Here is a 24,753-nt window from a genome sequence, read left to right as displayed (position 1 = left end):
AAGTGGGTCTTTGGACCGCTTGAGAGGGGTTGATTGCAACCCTCGTCCGTTGGGACGCCACAACGTGGAGTAGGCAAGCGTTGGTCTTGGCCGAACCACGGGATAACCACCGTGCCATCTTTGTGATTGATTTATTGTGGTTATTGTGTTTTGACTCCTCTCTAGCCACTTGGCAATTATTGTGCTAACGATTAAACAAGTTTTTGTGGCTATAAGTTTAAGTTTCACAGGATCACCTATTCACCCCCCCTCTAGGTGCTCTCAATTGGCATCGGAGCCGTTCTCTTCAAGAAGAGGGACTAACCGCCCGAAGAGATGGATCCTAAGGGCAAGGGGATAGTGATCAACGATAAGGAGAAGGAGTCTTTCGTCAACGAGCCCAAAGATGACAAGCCTACCGACTCCGGCTCGGGTCATAGACGAAAGGAAGTGAAGAAGAAGAAGACAAGGCGCATCAAGGAGATCGTCTACTACGACGACAGCGATGAGTCTACTTCTTCCCAAAAGGACGACGACCACAACGACTACGAGAGAAGGAAACCGGTTAATTCGAACTTTTCCTTTGACTACTCTCGTATTCCGCAAAGTTCAAATTCACATTTGCTCTCCATTCCACTCGGCAAGCCCCCACACTTTGATGGGGAGGACTACGGATTTTGGAGCCACAAAATGCGTAGTCACCTATTCTCTCTCCATCCTAGTATATGGGAGATTGTAGATAGTGGAATGCACTTTGATAGTTCGGATAGTCCTATATTCATTAATGAGCAAATCCATAAGAATGCACAAGCTACTACTGTTCTTCTAGCTTCATTGTGCAGGGATGAATATAACAAAGTGAGCGGCTTGGATAACGCCAAGCAGATCTGGGACACCCTCAAGATTTCTCATGAGGGAAATGACGTTACCTTGCTCACCAAAATGGAGTTGGTGGAGGGCGAGCTTGGACGGTTCGCGATGATAAGGGGCGAGGAGCCGACACAAACATACAACCGGCTCAAGACCCTTATCAACAAAATAAGGAGCTACGGGAGCACGCGATGGACGGACCACGACGTCGTCCGCCTAATGCTAAGGTCATTTACCGTTCTTGATCCTCATTTGGTGAACAATATTCGTGAAAATCCCAGGTACACCAAGATGTCGCCCGAAGAAGTTCTTGGGAAATTCGTTAGCGGACGAATGATGATCAAGGAGGCAAGGTACGTGGACGACGCCTTGAATGGTCCGATCAACGAGCCGCAACCCCTTGCTCTCAAGGCAACACGAAGCAAGGAGGCGCTACCTAGCAAAGTGGCACAGATTGAGGCGGCCGGACTTAATGATGAAGAGATGGCTCTCATCATCAAAAGATTCAAGACGGTGCTTAAAGGTCGCAAGGGACAGCCAAGCAAGACCAAAGCCAAGGGGAAGCGCTCATGCTTCAAATGCGGTAAGCTTGGTCATTTTATTGCTAACTGTCCCGACAATGATAGTGATCAGGATCAAGGAAACAAGAGGGAGAAAAAGAAGAACTATAAGAAGGCAAAAGGCGAGGCTCATCTTGGCAAGGAGTGGGATTCGGACTGCTCTTCGTCCGACTCCGACAATGAAGGACTCGCCGCCACCGCCTTCAACAAGTCATCCCTCTTCCCCAACGAGCGTCACACTTGCCTCATGGCACGGGAGAAGAAAGTAAGCACTCATAATACTAGTACTTATGCTTCTTCAAGTGAGGATGAGTCTAGTGATGATGATGAGATAGATTACTCATGCTTATTCAAGGGATTAGATAGAACCAAGGTAGACAAAATTAATGAATTAATTGATGCCTTGAATGATAGGAATATACTTTTAGAAAAGCAAGAGGATTTGTTGTATGAAGAGCATGATAAATTTGTAGAAGCTCAGAAATCTCTTGCTCTAGAGATTAAGAGGAACGAAATGCTCTCTAGTGAATTATCTTCTTGTCATGAAACTATTGCTAAGTTAAAAAGTTCTAATGATGATTTAAATGCTAAACTAGAAGTAACTAGTAAATCTAATTCTTGTGTAGAAATTGTTGAAACTTGTAATAGGTGTAAAGATTTGGACATTGATGCTTGTAGTGATCATTTAGTTTCAATTTCCAAATTAAATGATGAATTAGCCAGTCTTAATGCCCAACTTAAGACTAGCAAGAATGAATTTTACAAGCTAAAATTTGCAAGGGATGCCTACACGATTGGTAGACACCCCTCAATTAAGGATGGACTTGGCTACAAGAGGGAAGCCAAGAACTTGACAAGCCATAAGGCTCCCATCTCCGCCAAGGAAAAAGGGAAGGCCCCTATGGCTAGTAGTGTGCAAAAGAACCATGCTCTTATGTACCATGATAGAAGACAACCTAGAAATGCGTATAGGAGTTGTAATGCATATAATGTCTTTGATTCTCATGCCATGTTTGCTTCTAGTTCTTCTTATGTGCATGATAGAAATGTTGGTAGGAGAAATGTTATTCATAATATGCCTAGGAAAAATGTTGTTAATGTTCCTAGGAAAGTAAATGAACCTTCTACAATTTATCATGCTTTAAATGCTTCCTTTGCTATTTGTAGAAAGGATAGGAAGATAGTTGCTAGAAAATTAGGGGCAAGATGCAAGGGAGACAAAACTTGCATTTGGGTCCCTAAGGATATTTGTGCTAACCTTGTAGGACCCAACATGAGTTGGGTACCTAAGACCCAAGCCTAAATTTGCCTTGCAGGTTTATGCATCCGGGGGTTCAAGCTGGATTATTGACAGCGGATGCACAAACCATATGACGGGGGAGAAGAAGATGTTCACCTCCTACGTCAAAAACAAAGATTCCCAAGATTCAATAATATTCGGTGATGGGAATCAAGGCAAGGTAAAAGGACTAGGTAAAATTGCAATCTCCAATGAGCACTCTATCTCTAATGTGTTTTTAGTAGAGTCTCTTGGATATAATTTACTATCTGTTAGTCAATTGTGCAATGTGGGATATAACTGTTTATTCACAAACATAGATGTGTCTGTCTTTAGAAGAAGTGATGGTTCACTAGCCTTTAAGGGTGTATTAGACGGCAAGCTTTACTTAGTTGATTTTGCAAAAGAAGAGGCCAGTCTAGATGCATGCTTAATGGCTAAGACTTGCATGGGCTGGTTGTGGCATCGCCGCTTAGCACATGTGGGGATGAAGAACCTCCACAAGCTTCTAAAGGGAGAACACGTGATAGGTCTAACCAATGTTCATTTCGAAAAAGATAGACCTTGTGCAGCTTGTCAAGCAGGTAAACAAGTGGGAGGAGCACATCACAGCAAGAATGTGATGACCACGTCAAGACCTCTGAGCTGCTGCATATGGACCTCTTCGGACCCGTCGCCTATCTAAGTATAGGAGGAAATAAGTATGGTTTAGTTATTGTTGATGACTTTTCCCGCTTCACTTGGGTGTTCTTTTTGCAGGATAAGTCTGAAACCCAAGGGACCCTCAAGCGCTTCCTCAGGAGAGCTCAAAATGAGTTTGAGCTCAAGGTGAAGAAGATAAGGAGCGACAACAGGTCCGAGTTCAAGAACCTTCAAGTGGAGGAGTTCCTTGAGGAGGAAGGGATCAAGCACGAGTTCTCCGCTCCCTACACACCACAGCAAAATGGTGTGGTAGAGAGGAAGAACAGGACGCTAATCGATATGGCGAGGACGATGCTTGGAGAATTCAAGACCCCCGAGCGTTTTTGGTCGGAAGCCGTGAACACGGCTTGCCACGCCATCAACAGGGTCTACCTTCATCGCCTCCTCAAGAAGACTTCGTATGAGCTACTAACCGGTAACAAACACAATGTATCTTACTTTCGTGTATTTGGGAGCAGGTGCTACATTCTAGTGAAAAAGGGTAGAAATTCTAAATTTGCTCCCAAAGCTGTAGAAGGGTTTTTGTTAGGTTATGACTCAAATACAAAGGCGTATAGAGTCTTCAACAAATCATTGGGTTTGGTTGAAGTCTCTAGCGACGTTGTATTTGATGAGACTAATGGCTCTCCAAGAGAGCAAGTTGTTGATTATGATGATGTAGATGAAGAAGATGTTCCGACGGCCGCTATACGAACCATGGCGATTGGAGAAGTGCGGCCACAGGAACAAGATGAACGAGATCAACCTTCTTCCTCAACAACGGTGCATCCTCCAACTCAAGACGATGAACAGGTTCATCAAAAGGAGGCGTGTGATCAAGGGGGAGCACAAGATGATCACGTGATGGAGGAAGAAGCGCGACCGGCACCTCCTACCCAAGTTCGAGCGGTGATTCAAAGGGATCATCCCGTCGACCAAATTTTGGGTGACATTAGTAAGGGAGTAACTACTCGATCTCGATTAGTTAATTTTTGTGAGCATTACTCCTTTGTCTCTTCTATTGAGCCTTTCAGGGTAGAGGAGGCCTTGCTAGATCCGGATTGGGTATTGGCCATGCAGGAGGAACTCAACAACTTCAAGCGCAATGAAGTTTGGACACTGGTGCCTCGTCCCAAGCAAAATGTTGTGGGAACCAAGTGGGTGTTCCGCAACAAACAGGATGAGCACGGGGTGGTGACGAGGAACAAGACTCGACTTGTGGCAAAAGGTTATGCCCAAGTCGCAGGTTTGGACTTTGAGGAGACTTTTGCTCCTGTGGCTAGGCTAGAATCAATTCGTATCTTGCTAGCATATGCCGCTCACCATTCTTTCAGGTTGTACCAAATGGATGTGAAGAGCGCGTTCCTCAACGGGCCGATCAAGGAGGAGGTGTACGTAGAGCAACCCCCTGGCTTCGAGGATGAACGGTACCCCGACCATGTGTGTAAGCTCTCTAAGGCGCTCTATGGACTTAAGCAAGCCCCAAGAGCATGGTATGAATGCCTTAGAGACTTTTTAATTGCTAATGCTTTCAAGGTTGGGAAAGCCGATCCAACTCTTTTTACTAAGACTTGCAATGGTGATCTTTTTGTGTGCCAAATTTATGTCGATGACATAATATTTGGTTCTACTAATCAAAAGTCTTGTGAAGAGTTTAGCAGGGTGATGACGCAGAAATTTGAGATGTCGATGATGGGTGAGTTGAACTACTTCCTTGGGTTCCAAGTGAAGCAACTCAAGGACGACACCTTCATCTCCCAAACAAAGTACACGCAAGACTTGCTGAAGCGGTTTGGGATGAAGGACGCCAAGCCCGTAAAGACTCCGATGGGAACCGACGGACACACCGACCTCAACAAAGGAGGTAAGTCCGTTGATCAAAAAGCATACCGGTCAATGATAGGGTCTTTACTTTATTTATGTGCTAGTAGACCGGATATTATGCTTAGCGTATGCATGTGTGCTAGATTTCAATCCGATCCTAAGGAGTGTCACTTAGTGGCGGTGAAGCGAATTCTTAGATATTTGGTTGCTACGCCTTGCTTCGGGCTCTGGTATCCAAAGGGGTCTACCTTTGACTTGGTTGGATACTCAGATTCCGACTATGCTGGATGTAAGGTCGATAGGAAGAGTACATCAGGGACGTGCCAATTCTTAGGAAGGTCCCTGGTGTCGTGGAACTCTAAGAAACAAACCTCTGTTGCCCTATCCACCGCTGAGGCCGAGTATGTTGCCGCAGGACAGTGTTGCGCGCAACTACTTTGGATGAGGCAAACCCTTCGGGACTTTGGCTACAATCTGAGCAAAGTCCCACTCCTATGTGACAATGAGAGTGCTATCCGCATGGCGGAAAATCCTGTTGAACACAGCCGCACAAAGCACATAGACATCCGGCATCACTTTTTGAGAGACCACCAGCAAAAGGGGGATATCGAAGTGTTTCATGTTAGCACCGAGAACCAGCTAGCCGATATCTTTACCAAGCCTCTAGATGAGAAGACCTTTTGCAGGCTGCGTAGTGAGCTAAATGTCTTAGATTCGCGGAACTTGGATTGAATTGTAGCATACATGTATTTATGCCTTTGATCATGTTCCATTTGCATTTTGTTGCTTATTATGGTGCTCAAGTTGTACAAGCACTCCCCGGACCTCATAAGTCCTTGTGCAAGAGATGCACATTTTTAGGGGGATGTGTTACAACTTGACCCTTTGAGACTAACCATATGCTTGAGTTTGCTTGATTTAGTCTCGAAGGAGAATTGAAAGGGAAAAGGTGGACTTGGACCATGCAAGACTTCCACTGCACTCCGATGAAAAGAGTAACCTTTCCAAGTTCATCTTTACACTCTCATTGCCTATTTGCTCTTAATTGAAGATTTTGGTGAGGCAATGGGGTTATTGGGCCAAGATTGATCCCGTTTTGGTGCTTCATGCCAAAGGGGGAGAAAATAAAGGCCAAAGCAATAAATGGATCAGCTACCACTTGAGAAATTTTGAAAATAGTAAAATAGAGCTTTTTGTTTTGTCAAAACTCTTGCATTGTCTCTTTTGTCAAAAGTTGGCCTCTTGTGGGGAGAAGTGTTGATTATGGGAAATAGGGGGAGTTTTTGAAATCTTTGATCAATCTCTTTTGGAAAGACTCTCTTTATGCTTCAACATGTGTGTTTGACTTAGAGATAGAGATTTGAGTTTGATTTGCAAAAAAAAACAAACCAAGTGGTGGCAAAGGATGATCCATATATGCCAAAATTGAATCAAAACAAATTTGAGTTTTATTTGAAGTGATATTGTACTTGTTCTAGTTGCTTTATGTTGTGTTGGCATAAATCACCAAAAAGGGGGAGATTGAAAGGGAAATGTGCCCTTGGGCCATTTCTAAGTATTTTGGTGATTGAGTGCCAACACAAGGGCTTAAATGTGAACTTATGCTCATGGATGGACAAAGTGCAAATCAAGAGTAAAGGTATGTTTCTAAGCCTTAGTACATTGGTTTTGTGTACTAATATACTTGTCTAAGTGTTAGAAACAGAAAGAAGAAGAAAAGAGTTGAAAATGGCTTGGCTGTGTGCAACCAAGACTCAGCTCAGTCTGGCACACCGGACTGTCCGGTTGTAACACCCCGGGATCCACAAACACCCCAGAATGCTACTAAACTACACATCTAACATTCATATATAAAATTTCGACAGCATCTCCTTTGAAAATTGCATAAACGGGGAAGCAACAAATTATAAATAGATATCATGATAAGAAAACATAAAAGACATTAATAATCTACTAGCAATGGGAAGACAACCATAACAACATGAACTGAATTAATCAGTGCGCACGACTAGTTAAAAACAAACATCCTTTGGCAAGAAGTTTCTAATTAAATCATGACTGTGTCTGGGCAGCATTATTATGAGAGTGAAGGTGGATGTGCTGCTACTTCCCACTCCCCTTGATGAGCAACAAGCACCTGCATTGAGTAATGCAAGAGTGAGATGAAACATCTCAGCAAGCTAATTGTTCTGACGAGATATTTAAACCACAAATTGAATTAATCAACATTTTAAAAGAATCACAATCAAGATCAGAAATACTTGTAGATATAGAACTCAGTAGTCCCAATATAACCAATATCATCTCATTTCCTTGAACAACCACAATAGGTTGTATAACACTTCCCTGCATCAACAATACCTGCAAATATCACTTCAATGTATGCATAGGAATGCAATGTGTAGGTCCTCTATCTTCATACCTCTGAGGGTATAAAACCACATCATCTGCAAATATCACTTCAATGTATGCATATGAATGCAATGCATATGTCCTCTGCCTTCATACCTCTAAGGGTATGAAGCCGCATCGTACCCCTCCTCGGGCAACGTACGATGCTAAGTTGTACCGGTACGGTCGGACCATAGGTCACGACAAAACTTCAGATGCAAATGAGTCATGCAATGTATATGGCATGCTGCATTTATCAATACATTTCACTTCCTTTAGATACAATACAAACCTCAAATAATACTTTATCTACCTTCAGATACAATGCAAACCTCAAATAAGACTTCATCTGCCTTCAGGGGTGTGAATTAATCTCATGGGTCATACTTGAACCATAATCATCATCAATATATGATAGAGCATCAATATAATACCATCAAGTAAAACATCATCATAGAGTTCAATTATGAAAGAATCCAATAATTCTTAATATTGGAGTGTAGGTGATAGAAATAACATGTCAAAATGGTAGCAACCACCGCTACATTCACTTGCCTTCATCGAAGAAGAAAAATGTACTAGGCATGACCTGGAGTGTAGCCACCTGCTAGCGGGCATAAAACTTAGTATAAATATTTTACAAACATTTGCCAACAATCAACAAAACACTTCCTAAACTTGAAACCAAGACCCAGTGGAAAGACTCCCACCCTGAACCACATGCCATACAGCAGCAGCGCTGTTTGTTAATTTTGTATCTTTAAAATTAGAACAGCAGTGATATCAAACAAATACTCTAGGAGTATTTACACAAAATACTCTACAACTTCGGTATTCAAGGGATAATTAAATTCTGCCATCTATAAGTTCTAAAACATCTGACAAGATAACTGACCGAATCTGTTTTAGACAGCAGCATAGTAAACTTCAAAATTCGATATTTCCCAAATTACTAAACCCAAAATTATGAAATTCTGCTGACAGTAAGATCTTTTATCCCTCTACAAAAGTCTTCATAGTTGGAAGAGCCAATTCGGCCATTTACTAGATGAAACCCACCAGTGAACAGACCCGCTCATTTTTGTCAGGCAAACAGGTACAGCCACAGTAAAACCAACATAACTGGAGTTTCACAAATCATATGAATGCACTCTTTAACAATCTAGAAAGCTTATGAAATTATCTACAACTTCTTTTATGAACCCACAGTTTAATTCTGTTGAGAAAATTGCCTAACTCTTAAGAGAACAGATTCTGTGCAGAATTATGAGACTGAAAAACTGCTATAATCAAACTGCAATAACTTTCTGTTCTGATGTCCGATTGAGGTGTTCTTCGCGGCCACTGAAAGATCTACAAATTATCTACGACTCATATATATACTTTTTATTTTTTTGAGGCAACTAAGACCACGGAAAACTGGCATGAACAGAAACTGTCAAATCTGCCATTCTGCAGAAAACTAAATTCGAGATCAAAACCTAACCCCACATCTAATCCAACCTCTAATCCTTTAATCCCCATGATCCACCACCTCCAAAAGCACATAATTACAGGGAGGAACAAGGATCCCATCCATACCTAGGGTTTCCCCAAGAAAATATACAAGAAGAGATGGGGAAGAACACCTCCTTGATCCTCTCTTCCTCTTCAATTCAACGTGCTCCTCCTCTTCTCGATCCTTGCTGCGTAGGGGGAGATCTTGGGGGAGGAAGCAATGGAGGATGGCTGCCATAGGGGAAGGGGGCGGCCAGCCAAGGAGGAGAAAGGGGGTGGCGGCCAAGAGGGGGGTGAAGGGAAAAAAAAGGGGTGGCCACCTAGGGTTTTTGTGGGAGAAAGAAACGACGCCTCAGATGACTTCTATCTTTGCATCCAATGGCCCACAACCCTTTACCTTATCCACGCACCAAAGATTAACTTTTGGTCAACAATTTTTTGGGATATTACACTCTACCCCCCTTAAAAAGAATTCGACCTCGAATTCGGCCACTCCAAGCAAAACACCCAAGGTACCCCATATAGCACCACCATTCAAAACATGGGTCCATTATTGGTCTTAATTAACACAAGAACTTCTACCTTGGACTAATTGTCTAAGGAAACTACACGACCTGACATCAAGCATGAAACAACATGCAATGAAGCTCAAAGCAAGTCATAGTTGCAATCAACACTACAATTTCACACCATCAAATTTGGATGCAGCTATACATCAACATCAATGTCTTAAGACAACACTCTTTTATGAAGGGGTAATATGCACCAAGCACAACCCTTACCAACTTCAACAATTAATTTTAATTAAATGGTGAAACATCTACACCCGACAAATGTATAAGAAGATCAAACACCTCACCTTAAAGCACCATGAAACAAGTAGTTCTATTGAAACAAAACTCCTAATCTTCCTAAACCTTATTCTTGCCATCATGAAAAGATAATCATGTAATCTAACATTCTTTACACCCCACAAAAGGGAGAAAATCCACAGAACTAATGGAGCAATAAAGCCAACAAGAAGCCAATAATATTCTGCGCGGCACATTTCATCGAAGAAATGCCAAAAGCTCCACAAAGAGCACTGACAGCACAACAACACAATACTTGGTTAACCGATGTCACTATACTTCATCCAACAACTCAACTAAGAAAAATATCCGAACTAGTAAGGTTAACCTACACATAATATAAGTCTTCATCTACTGTAGTTCATAAACTTACATTTCATTCTATCATACGATACACTCAAAGTACCAGACATACAAGGTCAATAATAACCCCGTAATCCTTCACACATTTGACAAACATCTCAAGCTGATGTAAAAACCACATCATTTACGAATAGGTGACTAACCACACACAACAAACTCTAGGCTAGGCACTGGCTTCATTCAAACCAATAGATAGGTGGTCCAACAATGGCTCCACAAGCATGCATCGGAGAGAGAACCATCTGATCCTCCATATATTAATACATAATCAATGGATCCAGAAAATCAAAGGTTTATTCTACAACTAGCATGACTAACATGCAACCACTTTAAACCACATCTAGGCTTTGTGGCTACTAAAACACACAATAGAAGAGAGACATGTAAGCCATTCTAGCTAGGTAAAGACTTCCCCCAAAAATCATATAAAAGTACCAACATTCATTTCTTTCAGAACTGGTTTCTCGACATAAACAATCATTCTTTGCAAAGATAGTTGGAACTATCCACCAACCGCTCAACAACTTAAATTCAAATTGATGGTTACCTTGTAACCCAAAACACGCAATTCACACTCCTCTTAGAAACATCCTCAATCAAGCATATATAACAATATTATAGTAATAAAACTCAACCATGAAAAACATGGTGTAAACAACATAGACATACTTGTATATCACAAGCATAATAACAACTTCAATCTCTCAAAAGGCCAGCGATATCAATCGCATTAATAAAACAATATAAAGATTTAGAGATAAATTATATTAGGCATTAAGTCATAAACGACTTACCACATCACCGTAAAGGAATAGGGAGGGGTGAAATTATTGTCATCTGTACTCCAAAGACATTAATATATATCAAAGATATTTGAACCCATACCCTTCCTATATGTGCAAGTGTGTCAAATTTATCTTCAAATTGCCAAGAATCTAAAGCCTATGCTTTGATACCAACTGTAACACCCCGGGATCCACAAACACCCCAGAATGCTACTAAACTACACATCTAACATTCATATATAAAATTTCGACAGCATCTCCTTTGAAAATTGCATAAACGGGGAAGCAACAAATTATAAATAGATATCATGATAAGAAAACATAAAAGACATTAATAATCTACTAGCAATGGGAAGACAACCATAACAACATGAACTGAATTAATCAGTGCGCACGACTAGTTAAAAACAAACATCCTTTGGCAAGAAGTTTCTAATTAAATCATGACTGTGTCTGGGCAGCATTATTATGAGAGTGAAGGTGGATGTGCTGCTACTTCCCACTCCCCTTGATGAGCAACAAGCACCTGCATTGAGTAATGCAAGAGTGAGATGAAACATCTCAGCAAGCTAATTGTTCTGACGAGATATTTAAACCACAAATTGAATTAATCAACATTTTAAAAGAATCACAATCAAGATCAGAAATACTTGTAGATATAGAACTCAGTAGTCCCAATATAACCAATATCATCTCATTTCCTTGAACAACCACAATAGGTTGTATAACACTTCCCTGCATCAACAATACCTGCAAATATCACTTCAATGTATGCATAGGAATGCAATGTGTAGGTCCTCTATCTTCATACCTCTGAGGGTATAAAACCACATCATCTGCAAATATCACTTCAATGTATGCATATGAATGCAATGCATATGTCCTCTGCCTTCATACCTCTAAGGGTATGAAGCCGCATCGTACCCCTCCTCGGGCAACGTACGATGCTAAGTTGTACCGGTACGGTCGGACCATAGGTCACGACAAAACTTCAGATGCAAATGAGTCATGCAATGTATATGGCATGCTGCATTTATCAATACATTTCACTTCCTTTAGATACAATACAAACCTCAAATAATACTTTATCTACCTTCAGATACAATGCAAACCTCAAATAAGACTTCATCTGCCTTCAGGGGTGTGAATTAATCTCATGGGTCATACTTGAACCATAATCATCATCAATATATGATAGAGCATCAATATAATACCATCAAGTAAAACATCATCATAGAGTTCAATTATGAAAGAATCCAATAATTCTTAATATTGGAGTGTAGGTGATAGAAATAACATGTCAAAATGGTAGCAACCACCGCTACATTCACTTGCCTTCATCGAAGAAGAAAAATGTACTAGGCATGACCTGGAGTGTAGCCACCTGCTAGCGGGCATAAAACTTAGTATAAATATTTTACAAACATTTGCCAACAATCAACAAAACACTTCCTAAACTTGAAACCAAGACCCAGTGGAAAGACTCCCACCCTGAACCACATACCATACAGCAGCAGCGCTGTTTGTTAATTTTGTATCTTTAAAATTAGAACAGCAGTGATATCAAACAAATACTCTAGGAGTATTTACACAAAATACTCTACAACTTCGGTATTCAAGGGATAATTAAATTCTGCCATCTATAAGTTCTAAAACATCTGACAAGATAACTGACTGAATCTGTTTTAGACAGCAGCATAGTAAACTTCAAAATTCGATATTTCCCAAATTACTAAACCCAAAATTATGAAATTCTGCTGACAGTAAGATCTTTTATCCCTCTACAAAAGTCTTCATAGTTGGAAGAGCCAATTCGGCCATTTACTAGATGAAACCCACCAGTGAACAGACCCGCTCATTTTTGTCAGGCAAACAGGTACAGCCACAGTAAAACCAACATAACTGGAGTTTCACAAATCATATGAATGCACTCTTTAACAATCTAGAAAGCTTATGAAATTATCTACAACTTCTTTTATGAACCCACAGTTTAATTCTGTTGAGAAAATTGCCTAACTCTTAAGAGAACAGATTCTGTGCAGAATTATGAGACTGAAAAACTGCTATAATCAAACTGCAATAACTTTCTGTTCTGATGTCCGATTGAGGTGTTCTTCGCGGCCACTGAAAGATCTACAAATTATCTACGACTCATATATATACTTTTTATTTTTTTGAGGCAACTAAGACCACGGAAAACTGGCATGAACAGAAACTGTCAAATCTGCCATTCTGCAGAAAACTAAATTCGAGATCAAAACCTAACCCCACATCTAATCCAACCTCTAATCCTTTAATCCCCATGATCCACCACCTCCAAAAGCACATAATTACAGGGAGGAACAAGGATCCCATCCATACCTAGGGTTTCCCCAAGAAAATATGCAAGAAGAGATGGGGAAGAACACCTCCTTGATCCTCTCTTCCTCTTCAATTCAACGTGCTCCTCCTCTTCTCGATCCTTGCTGCGTAGGGGGAGATCTTGGGGGAGGAAGCAATGGAGGATGGCTGCCATAGGGGAAGGGGTCGGCCAGCCAAGGAGGAGAAAGGGGGTGGCGGCCAAGAGGGGGGGTGAAGGGAAAAAAAAGGGGTGGCCACCTAGGGTTTTTGTGGGAGAAAGAAACGACGCCTCAGATGACTTCTATCTTTGCATCTGTTGGGGACCTTCGGCATCCGAAGGTCCTCAAAAACAGGATTTAACAGTATTTCTGGAGTACAATGTGTGAACAGGTATCCTCGGACAAGTCGGCGTTGCTGTAAACCGGAATGATACGAAGGTTGATACAGAGCCGAAGGTGTGAGCAGGAAAGCTTCGGCGTGACAGCAAAGAGTGGAACCGACTTAAAGATGAAAAGGCTATTCAGACCTCAATAGACTACTATAGAGTTATTATCAAATGTAAAGGGCATGAATGTAATTTTTTAAGGGCTGTGTCCCGCGTCTATAAATAGGTGAACAGTATCCCCGTACTGTTCACGCTGACTTGGCATTCACTTTTTGCGTCACGCTTGTACTGTCATTTCCTTCCGATTGAAGGTACACTTGTAGTTCAATAATATTTTTGTTTATGCTCAATAATAATAAATGATTGTTCATGTTTTCTTTTACATTCTTTATATTTCATCCTTCGTCATTGTTTGATGAATTTATGAAGGTATGACCTTCATCACCTTCGTCCGCAAGTCATTATATCCTAAGGGAAATAATGCTTCGGAGGACGAAGGATATTAACGATTAACATTTTCTATGTTGCCTTGTTCTTAACTCTTAGCATTTGAGAACAAGTCCCCAACATTGGCGCCCACCTCCGGTGAACTCACTTCCATTTCTTGAGCTTTTCAATACCTTCGGCAAGCATCACCTTCGTCATGCCGCCGAAGAAGGCTTCAGCACCAGGGGCTGGCACGCTGCAGCCGCTGGACCCCAATCAAGACGTCCTTTCTCTTAGAGAGGCACGAAGCCAGAAGAGGAAGGCTACCAGTCCAACACCTCCGGAGGATGATCTAGATCAGGAGATTCAAAATCTGGAAATCCTTCAGCAGCAAGTTCAACGCAAGAAGGAGAAGATGGCCAGGCTAGCTGAACTGCAGAGGCAGATAGACGAAGCCTCTGAAGAAGTTCGTCATCTTGCTCAGGATGAGCAACACCGAAGGCCTCAGCATCAAGACCTTCATCAGGAGGGCTTTCCCAACGAAGATGACTGGTATGACAATTTCCATCATGGGAATTTTGTTTTTGATGATGCTTCTCCCCTGTTAGCTGAGCTGCAGGCTACACCTTGGCCCCCGTCCTACAAGCCGCCTCAGCTCCCTGTATTCGATGGCCACTCAGACCTGAAGCAGTTTTTGATGAGCTACGAAGCAACAGTGTCTTCGTATGGTGGCAATGCTTCAGTCATGGCCAAATCTTTCGTTATGGCTGTCAGAAGTGTTGCTCAAACCTGGTATTCCTCCCTTCGACCAGGAACGATCACTTCATGGCAGAAGCTGAAGGATTTGTTGTTAACCAGCTTTCAAGGGTTTCAGACGAAGCCGGTCACTGCTCAAGCCTTGTTCCAGTGCACTCAGGATCATGAAGAATACCTTCAGGCGTATGTCAGAAGGTTCTTGCGTTTGAGGGCGCAGGCACCAACGGTGCCCAATGAAATTGTCATCGAGGCCATGATCAAGGGGCTTCGTCCTGGACCTGCAGCTCAATATTTTGCTAGGAAGCCTCCTCAGACTCTGGAGAAGCTGCTCCAAAAGATGGACGAGTACATTCGTGCCGACAATGATTTTCGCCAAAGAAGGGAGGAGGCTTTCAGATTTTCTGAGATGACCAGGGGCTTCGGAGGAAGATTCTATCCGAGGCATGTCAGGTCCATCCATAACTCTACTCAAAGTGATGATAAGGGGAGTCAGCAGCACAGGCCGCAGCCCTCCTCACAGGCTTCGGGGCAACAGCAAAGCTCCTTCCGACCTCCAGCTCTAAGAGGCAGAGGCGCCAGGGGCTTCGGAGGAAGATTTGGCGACCAACCGAGAAGAATCTTTTGCTTATTCTGCGGTGAGAACAAAGGCCATACTACCAGGATGTGCCACGTTACTATTCAGAAGCAAAAGGAAATAGCTGAAGCAGCAGCACAACAGGCTCAGCCGAAGCAGGTCATGCATACAGCTTCGTATCATTCGCCCTACATCCCAGAATATGTGGGTAATCATCCTGCAGTTTCTGTTGCTTCGGCGAGTCAGCCTCAAGCTTCCTGGCAACAGCCTCCGCCTCCACCTCCGTTGCAACAAGGCCAGCAGCCAGAAGGGAGCCAGTATACTCCACACCAGAGGGACTTCAGAGAGCAGTCCGAAGCTCGTACAGTCAATAGCACTGTGCCAGAGTCAAAGCACATCTATTGACAAATATCCTACCTTAATAGCAATCTTTTTCATTCAGTTTTATTTTCTGTAATAAAGTACATTGTTTAGGTTTCGTGTAATTAGTTTCGTTAATTCCTACAAAAAATATGTTGTTTTCTCCACAGGCTTAAATTGATCGAAATTCAAAGACTTGTGATAATAAGAAGGACCTTCGAACTATCAAAAATTCTTCGAAGCAACAAAAAGTCGTTCTAACGAACGCAGAGTAAGTTTGACGAAGTCACAAAAAGCCGCTCCGAAGGGAGCGCAGTGTAAGTTTTCTGCTCCAAAGTCGTTCCAAAAGGAATGCAGAGCATACAGCGAAAAGTCAACGCTGATACCGCCTAAGTAAAAGGCGAAGAAGCTCCAAAGACGTTCCTAAGGGAATGCAGAGCTTACAGCGAAAAGTCAACGCTGATACCGCCTAAGTAAAAGGCGAAGAAGCTCCAAAGACGTTCCTAAGGGAATGCAGAGCTTACAGCGAAAAGTCAACGCTGATTCCGCTGAAGTAAAAGGCGAAGAAGCTCCTAAGGGAGGCTTATAGCGAAAAGTCAACGCTGATTCACAAAAAGATTATGTGTTTTATCGCGCAGATATGCGTGTACCTTCGGAATATCACCTTACATAGCATAACATCATCACATCATCTTTGCATAACATAAGCATCATACATCATACTGCATGTGGCATAAGAAAGAAATATGATATCAATCTTCGGGAAAACGCTTTGAAAAAGGGGCAAATCATGCCAAGTCACAAGGAGCAACAATATTGATTTCTGAAGTATAGCCTTGAAGCATGTTTCTATGAAGCTTCAACACTCTTTCAGGATACTTCGGATATTGTTGTGATAAATGGTAATTCTTCTTCACGAAGCATGAAAAGAAGGGAAGGTGTTTTTTCGCCAAAGACTCAAAAACGGTACGCGTGTAAAGTTTCATGCATCGTAAAGAATTGAGTAGCAAAAATAGATATATTACATTCGGGGTTACAAAATGTTACACTATATTACATTTCAGAAGTTTTTTACAAAAATGTTTAATCCTCTCTTAAAACGACTTCTGCAGCCTCATTCAGGAGCCGATTGACGACTTCGTCCATAATATCTTCGGCCATCTTTTTAATTTCGTCGTCCCCCTTCGGCTGAGGGTCCGAAGGCGCTTTAGTCGGATCTGAAGCAGGACACGGCTACATTGCTATTACAAATCGCAAACAGATCTTAAAAGCCTAAAGATTACAACACGATAAAAACTATTATTTAGTACCTAATTGACCTTCGGCTTCTGCGCTCTTGTCAGCAGCCTCAGCTACTTCTCTAGCATCGTGAATGCCCTTTTCACTTCTTCGAATAATTTCTCCGGCCATTTCTCGGCCACCATTATCCCAGATATCGGTAAAAAACTTTCCACCAACTTGGCTAGCTTCGGTCGAGGGGTCTTTAATATCTTCAGCGGATAAAGTGGCTTCGGATTGCGCAAGCAGCTTAATATGATCACAACCTTTCTTCTCTAGAACAGTAGCAATTCCTCTGGCGCCCGAAAATGCGCAGATATCACCGTGGCTGCTCAGGATTTCCTCGAAAGCTTCTGCTTCATGACTAATCCATTCCAATGGACCTTCGGGATTGCCTCTGGAGAAGCTTTCTTCACTAGAAAATGCGCCAACGCTGGCGAAACTGGATTTTATCTTTTTGACGCATTCTATAGATTTAACATAGCATTTCCTTTGGGATGCACGAAGCTCCTGAGTACTTAACTCTAAATGATTAACCAACTGATCACTAAGCTCTCGTTTTGTTTCTTCAAGTGCACGTTCCTCTCTAGCTCTAGCTAGCTGTTTCTGAAGATCTTTAATCTCGCGTTTCTGGGCTTCGGCTTGGATCTTTGAGGCAGCTTCGTCCTTTTTTACCTTCTCTACCAATGTAAGCAAAATTTTATCCTTTTCCAGAGCTTCGTTTCTCAGTTTAATAACTTCTGACCGAAGGTTGTTGAACGTAATTTCATAGCTCTCATCTTCGGCACTCTTTTGTGCTCTTAATGCGTTGCTTAGAATTAAGCCCTATATGTAAAGACTTGGAATAAGAATAAAAGAATGAATTACGTATTGTAAAATTTTTTCAAAATGACTAATTCCCATACCTTTAGGCTGTTATACGCAAGACTGTCCGCGAGATCCTCCTTCGTCATAGCACATAATCCAGCTTCGAGCTTCGGGAACCCCATACTTCTAGCCATCTCTCGGCAAACAGATAATTCTTTGTTGTCAGGGAGGCAGTATAGGAAGTCATCCTCATTTGTCCCATTGAACACCACTGCTCCCTTTGGATATTTTAACTCTTTGGCATAGTGATTGGCTTCATAAGTCTCTTCTTCAGATAATTTTTTCCCCGAAGCATGTCGTATGATATAATCGCATGTGCTGGCAGGAGCTTTGGGGACGGCAGTGTAAATCTTCTCAACCAAAGCTGGTTCTGATGTTTTTTCGGTTTCCAAAGATTGTTCCTTGGTGGGCTCTGAAGGCCCAGCTTCAGCTTTAGCTTCAGTTTCAGCTTGTTGCTTCGAAGTTTCAGTAGACGCTTCAGCAAGTTCGACAGTCTTCTTTGGAGTTGTGCTTGAAGACATAATTGTCTCCAAGACATCTAGTACGTTCACCATTCTTTTTCTTTTTGGGGTCACCAATGGGCCCTTTTGGATTTTTCCTGTTTCAGCATTCGCTGAAGGACTTAAGATTTCCAATATTTTTTGTCCTTCAATTCTCGATTTTTCCGCCTTCTCTGCTAAAGGCGCTTCAGATTTCTCTTCTATCTTCGGCACTGGAGCTGGTTCTGTAGCTTCAGAGGTCAAGGAAACTTCACCAATGAATTCTGGCACTGTGGCCGGCTCAATAAAGCGCGCTCGGTGGGTGAGCACCTTCATCTTTTTCCTTTGCGGCGCTGGCTCATTAGTGGCACTTGTGGAAGTTTCTGTTGCAGAAGAAGTATTCTTTCTTTTGCGACCCAACACCGGATAGTGATAGTCAGGGTAGACAAACCCGACTGCGTCAAATACCCGGTTGAGTCTTTTCTTCTTTCGGCCTCCGAAGGCTGCTGATAATGCAGTGTTCTCGGCCTTCGAATATGCCCCAAGCAGTTCGTCACTTAATGTTTCAATGCTTTTCAACCAGTCGTCATCAGGTTCAACAAATTTATCCCCGTATTTGAATGTGTATTTTAGTCTGACCAGTCCGCCTTCGTCGGACTCTTTGATTGTCTCCTTCGGCATTTCCCACTTTCCTGCAAGTGGCCACACCCTGAAGGCAATATGTTCTTGAATCAAGTCCCTTGTCCCAATAAAAGAGCAGACTACGCCGAAGGCTCTTTGGCATTCCTCGGCTGCTTCATCCATTTTAACCTTCGGCCTTCGAAGTCCGAAGCGTTGCCAGATGGGGCGCATAATGATACTCTTGACATCTTCTTGCGTTGTTAGGTCATTCTTTACATAGAACCATTCAGTCATCCAGGCTCCGGGCCATCTCTTCCGAAAGGTCGGCACAGGGCAGCTTGACCCGGAGCGGGCAACGAAGCTGTAACACCCAAAGTTGTTGTGATATTGTTCTTTCCCCCAGGGCTTCGTCTCATATAACAACTCATGAATGTTGCAAAAGCTTTTGGCATTTGGTTCTAAACCTTGGCTTCTCGCAGCCCAGACAAACATCCCCATTCTTATGATAGCTTCGGGAGTAATTTGATGAAGGTAGATTTGAAATGTTTTCAGAACTTCAACAACAAAGTTGATCAGGGGGAATCGAAGCCCAGCCTTAAGAAAGCTTCGGAAGATTACGACTTCATCTTCTTCGGGGGTGGGAGAAGTTTTTTCTCCAGCATCAGCTCTCACAATAGATATATCTTGAAAATATCGGCCCCTCATATTATCAATATGACTCTGCTTAATGGTGGTTTTCCCGAAAACCGCGTGACTTGGCCGCCATGGCCGATCTTCGGACTCTTCCCCACCGCTTTCTACATCATAACTGTCACTGTCACCAGTATCTTCAGACAGACCTTCCAGAATCTCCTTGGTGATTTTTTCTGTGTTGGTCTTCGACATCGCTATAAGAAACCCCAAGTTCTTCTCTTCATCAAGACTCAGCTTCATCTCAGCAGCAGCCTTCTTAGCAGCTTCAGACATCTTCGGAAATACTAAAAAACTGTTTTCAAATCCGAAGTTTCAAAGCTAAAAGCTTAGCAAATCACAGTGCACAAGAGCTAAAAATTGAGTAAGCGGGAGTGGTTGGCCAGAAAGCGTGCTAAATGAGTTTGCGGTATGGCCGTATTTATACGCTCGGTGCGTTGAAAATTCAAAGACCCCGCTTGTCAGTGAATGTTGCTATTCTAGCAAAGGGAAGGTGTTTTTTCGGACCTTCGGCGTAAAGCCTTCGTCCAGGTCGCAATCTGAATTCGTTATTATAAACAAATTAATATTGCGAGGGGCTACTGTTGGGGACCTTCGGCATCCGAAGGTCCTCAAAAACAGGATTTAACTGTATTTCTGGAGTACAATGTGTGAACAGGTATCCTCGGACAAGTCGGCGTTGCTGTAAACCGGAATGATACGAAGGTTGATACAGAGCCGAAGGTGTGAGCAGGAAAGCTTCGGCGTGACAGCAAAGAGTGGAACCGACTTAAAGATGAAAAGGCTATTCAGACCTCGATAGACTACTATAGAGTTATTATCAAATGTAAAGGGCATGAATGTAATTTTGTAAGGGCTGTGTCCCGCGTCTATAAATAGGTGAACAGTATCCCCGTACTGTTCACGCTGACTTGGCATTCACTTTTTGCGTCACGCTTGTACTGTCATTTCCTTCCGATTGAAGGTACACTTGTAGTTCAATAATATTTTTGTTTATGCTCAATAATAATAAATGATTGTTCATGTTTTCTTTTACATTCTTTATATTTCATCCTTCGTCATTGTTTGATGAATTTATGAAGGTATGACCTTCATCACCTTCGTCCGCAAGTCATTATATCCTAAGGGAAATAATGCTTCGGAGGACGAAGGATATTAACGATTAACATTTTCTATGTTGCCTTGTTCTTAACTCTTAGCATTTGTGAACAAGTCCCCAACAGCATCCAATGGCCCACAACCCTTTACCTTATCCACGCACCAAAGATTAACTTTTGGTCAACAATTTTTTTGGGATATTACACCGGTGGTGCACCGGACAGTGTCCGGTGCGCCAGGCTGACTCGGCGCGAAGTGGCCGCTCTCGGGAATTCGCCGACGGCGTACGGCTAAAATTCACCGGACTGTCCGGTGTGCACCGGACTGTCCGGTGAGCCAACGGTCGGCCGGGCCAACGGTCGGCCGCGGAATCTGCGCGCGACACGTGGCCAGACCAACGGTCGGAAGGGGGCACCGGACTGTCCGGTGTGCACCGGACATGTCCGGTGCGCCAACAGCTCCCAGATCTGCAACGGTCGGCCGCGCCATTTTAGGAAGGAAATCGGGCACCGGGCAGTGTCCGGTGTGCACCGGACTGTCCGGTGCACCCGACGACAGAAGGCAAGATTGGCCTTCCAGATTTGTGCTCAACAGCTCCTAGCTGCCTTGGGGCTATAAAAGGGATGAAAGGGAATTAGGCTTACACCTAGTCCCTAATTAATTTTGGTGGTTGAATTGACCAACACAAATAATTGGACTAACTAGTTTGCCCAAGTGTATAGATTATACAGGTGTAAAAGGTTCACACTCAGCCAATAAAAAGACCAAGTTTTGGATTCAACAAAGGAGCAAAGGGGCAACCGAAGGCACCCCTGGTCTGGCGCACCGGACTGTCCGGTGTGCCACCGGACATGTCCGGTGCACCAAGGGACTCAGACTCAAACTCGCCACCTTCGGGAATTTCCAGAGGCGACTCGGCTATAATTCACCGGACTGTCCGGTGTACACCGGACATGTCCGGTGCTCCAGGGAAGGTCGGCCTCCGGAACTCGCCCGCCTCGGGTTTTCTCCCTCGCCGCTTCGCTATAATTCACCGGACTGTCCGGTGCAACCTCGGAGCAACGGCTACTTCGCGCCAACGGCTACCTGCAACGGCATTTAATGCGCGCGCAGGAGTCAGAATCGCCCATGCTGGCGCACCGGACAGCAAACAGTACATGTCCGGTGTGCACCGGACACCCAGGCGGGCCCACAAGTCAGAAGCTCCAACGGTCAGAATCCAACGGCAGTGATGACGTGGCAGAGGGCACCGGACTGTCTGGTGTGCACCGGACTGTCCGGTGCGCCATCGAACAGACAGCCTCCCAACGGCCACTTTTGGTGGTTGGGGCTATAAATACCCCAACCACCCCACCATTCATTGCATCCAAGTCTTCCACTTCTCAGCCACTTACAAGAGCTAGGCATTCAATTCTAGACACACCCAAAGTGATCAAATCCTCTCCAATTCAACACAAAGCCCTAGTGACTAGTGAGAGTGATTTGCCGTGTTCATTTGAGCTCTTGCGCTTGGATTGCTTTCTCTCTTTCATTCTCTCTTGTGTTCAATACTCACTTGTAACCAAGGCAAGAGACACCAATTGTGTGGTGGTCCTTGCGGGGAGGTTTTGCTCCCGGTTGATTTAAGAAGAGAAAGCTCACTCGGTCGGAGGGACCGTTTGAGAGAGGGAAAGGGTTGAAAAAGACCCGGCCTTTGTGGCCTCCTCAACGGGGAGTAGGTTTGAGAGAACCGAACCTCGGTAAAACAAATCCTCGTGTCTCACTTCATTATTTGCTTGCGATTTGTTTTCACGCCCTCTCTCGGACTCGATTATATTTCTAACGCTAACCTGGCTTGTAGTTGTGTTTATATTTGTAAATTTCAGTTTCGCCCTATTCACCCCCCCTCTAGGCGACTTTCAATTGGTATCAGAACCCGGTGCTTCATTAGAGCCTAACCGCTCGAAGTGATGTCGGGAGATCACGCCAAGAAGGAGATGGAGACCGGCGAAAAGCCCACTACAAGCCACGGGAGCACTTCATCGGAAGAGTCCCACACCAAGAGGAAGGAGAAGAAGAAGGACTCCTCCAAACGGAAGGAGAAAAAGTCTTCCTCTTCTCACCACAAAGAGAAGAAGGAAAAATCTTCTTCCCACAAGCCGCATCGGAAAGGCGACAAGCACAAGAGGATGAGGAAAGTGGTCTACTACGAGACCGACACTTCATCAACATCGACCTCCGACTCCGATGCGCCCTCCGTCACTTCTAAGCGCCAAGAGCGCAAGAAGTATAGTAAGATCCCCCTACGCTACCCTCGCATTTCCAAACATACACCTTTACTTTCTGTCCCATTAGGCAAACCACTAACTTTTGATGGTGAAGATTACGCTAGGTGGAGCGATTTAATGTGATTTCGTCTAACCTCGCTCCACAAAGGTATATGGGATGTTGTTGAGTTTGGTGCACAGGTACCGTCGGTAGGGGATGAGAACTATGATGAGGATGAGGTGGCCCAAATCGAGCACTTCAACTCTCAAGCAACAACAATACTCCTCGCATCTCTAAGTAGAGAGGAGTATAACAAAGTACAAGGGTTGAAGAGCACCAAGGAGATTTGGGATGTGCTCAAAACCGCGCACGAGGGAGACGAGCTCACTAAGATCACCAAGCGGAAAACGATCGAGGGGGAGCTCGGTCGGTTCCGGCTTCGCAAAGGGGAGGAGCCACAACACATGTACAACCGGCTCAAGACCTTGGTAAATCAAGTGCGCAACCTCGGGAGCGTAAAGTGGGATGACCACGAGATGGTTAAGGTTATTCTAAGATCTCTTATTTTCCTTAACCCTACTCAAGTTCAATTGATCCGTGGTAATCCTAGATATACTAAAATGACCCCCGAGGAAGTTATCGGGAATTTTGTGAGTTTTGAGTGCATGATCGAAGGCTCGAGGAAGATCAACGAGCTTGATGATGCCACCACATCCGAAGCTCAACCCGTTGCACTCAAGGCAACGGAGGAGAAGAAGGAGGAGTCTACACCAAGTCGACAACCAATAGACGCCTCCAAGCTCGACAATGAGGAAATGGCGCTCGTCATCAAGAGCTTCCGCCAAATCCTCAAGCAAAGGAGGGGGAAGGATTACAAGTCCCGCTCCAAAAAGGTTTGCTACAAGTGTGGTAAGCCCGGTCATTTTATTGCTAAATGTCTTATATCTAGTGACAGTGACCGAGGTGACGACAAGAAGGGGAGGCGAAAGGAGAAGAAGAGGTACTACAAGAAGAAGGGCGGTGATGCCCATGTTTGTCGGGAGTGGGACTCCGACGAAAGCTCAAGCGACTCCTCCGACGACGAGGATGCCGCCAACATCGCCGTTACCAAGGGACTCCTCTTCCCCAACGTCGGCCACAAGTGCCTCATGGCAAAGGACGGCAAAAAGAAGAAGGTTAAATCCAACTCCTCCACTAAATATGAGTCTTCCAGTGATGATAATGCTAGTGGTGAGGAAGATAATTTGCGTACTCTTTTTGCCAACCTTAACATGGAACAAAAGGAGAAATTAAATGAACTAATTAGTGCCATCCATGAGAAGGATGATCTCTTAGACTCCCAAGAGGACTTCCTAATCAAGGAAAATAAAAAACATGTTAAGGTTAAAAATGCTTACGCTCTACAAGTTGAAAAATGTGAAAAATTGTCTAGTGAGCTAAGCACTTGCCGTGAGATGATTGACAACCTTAGAAATGAAAATGCTAGTTTAAATGCTAAGGTTGATTCTCATGTTTGTAATGTTTCAATTCCCAATCCTAGAGATAATAATGA

The sequence above is a fragment of the Zea mays genome, chromosome 7 (assembly GCF_902167145.1).
Source record: "Zea mays cultivar B73 chromosome 7, Zm-B73-REFERENCE-NAM-5.0, whole genome shotgun sequence".
Lineage (NCBI taxonomy): Eukaryota > Viridiplantae > Streptophyta > Magnoliopsida > Poales > Poaceae > Zea > Zea mays.
This window is presented reverse-complemented; position numbering follows the sequence as displayed.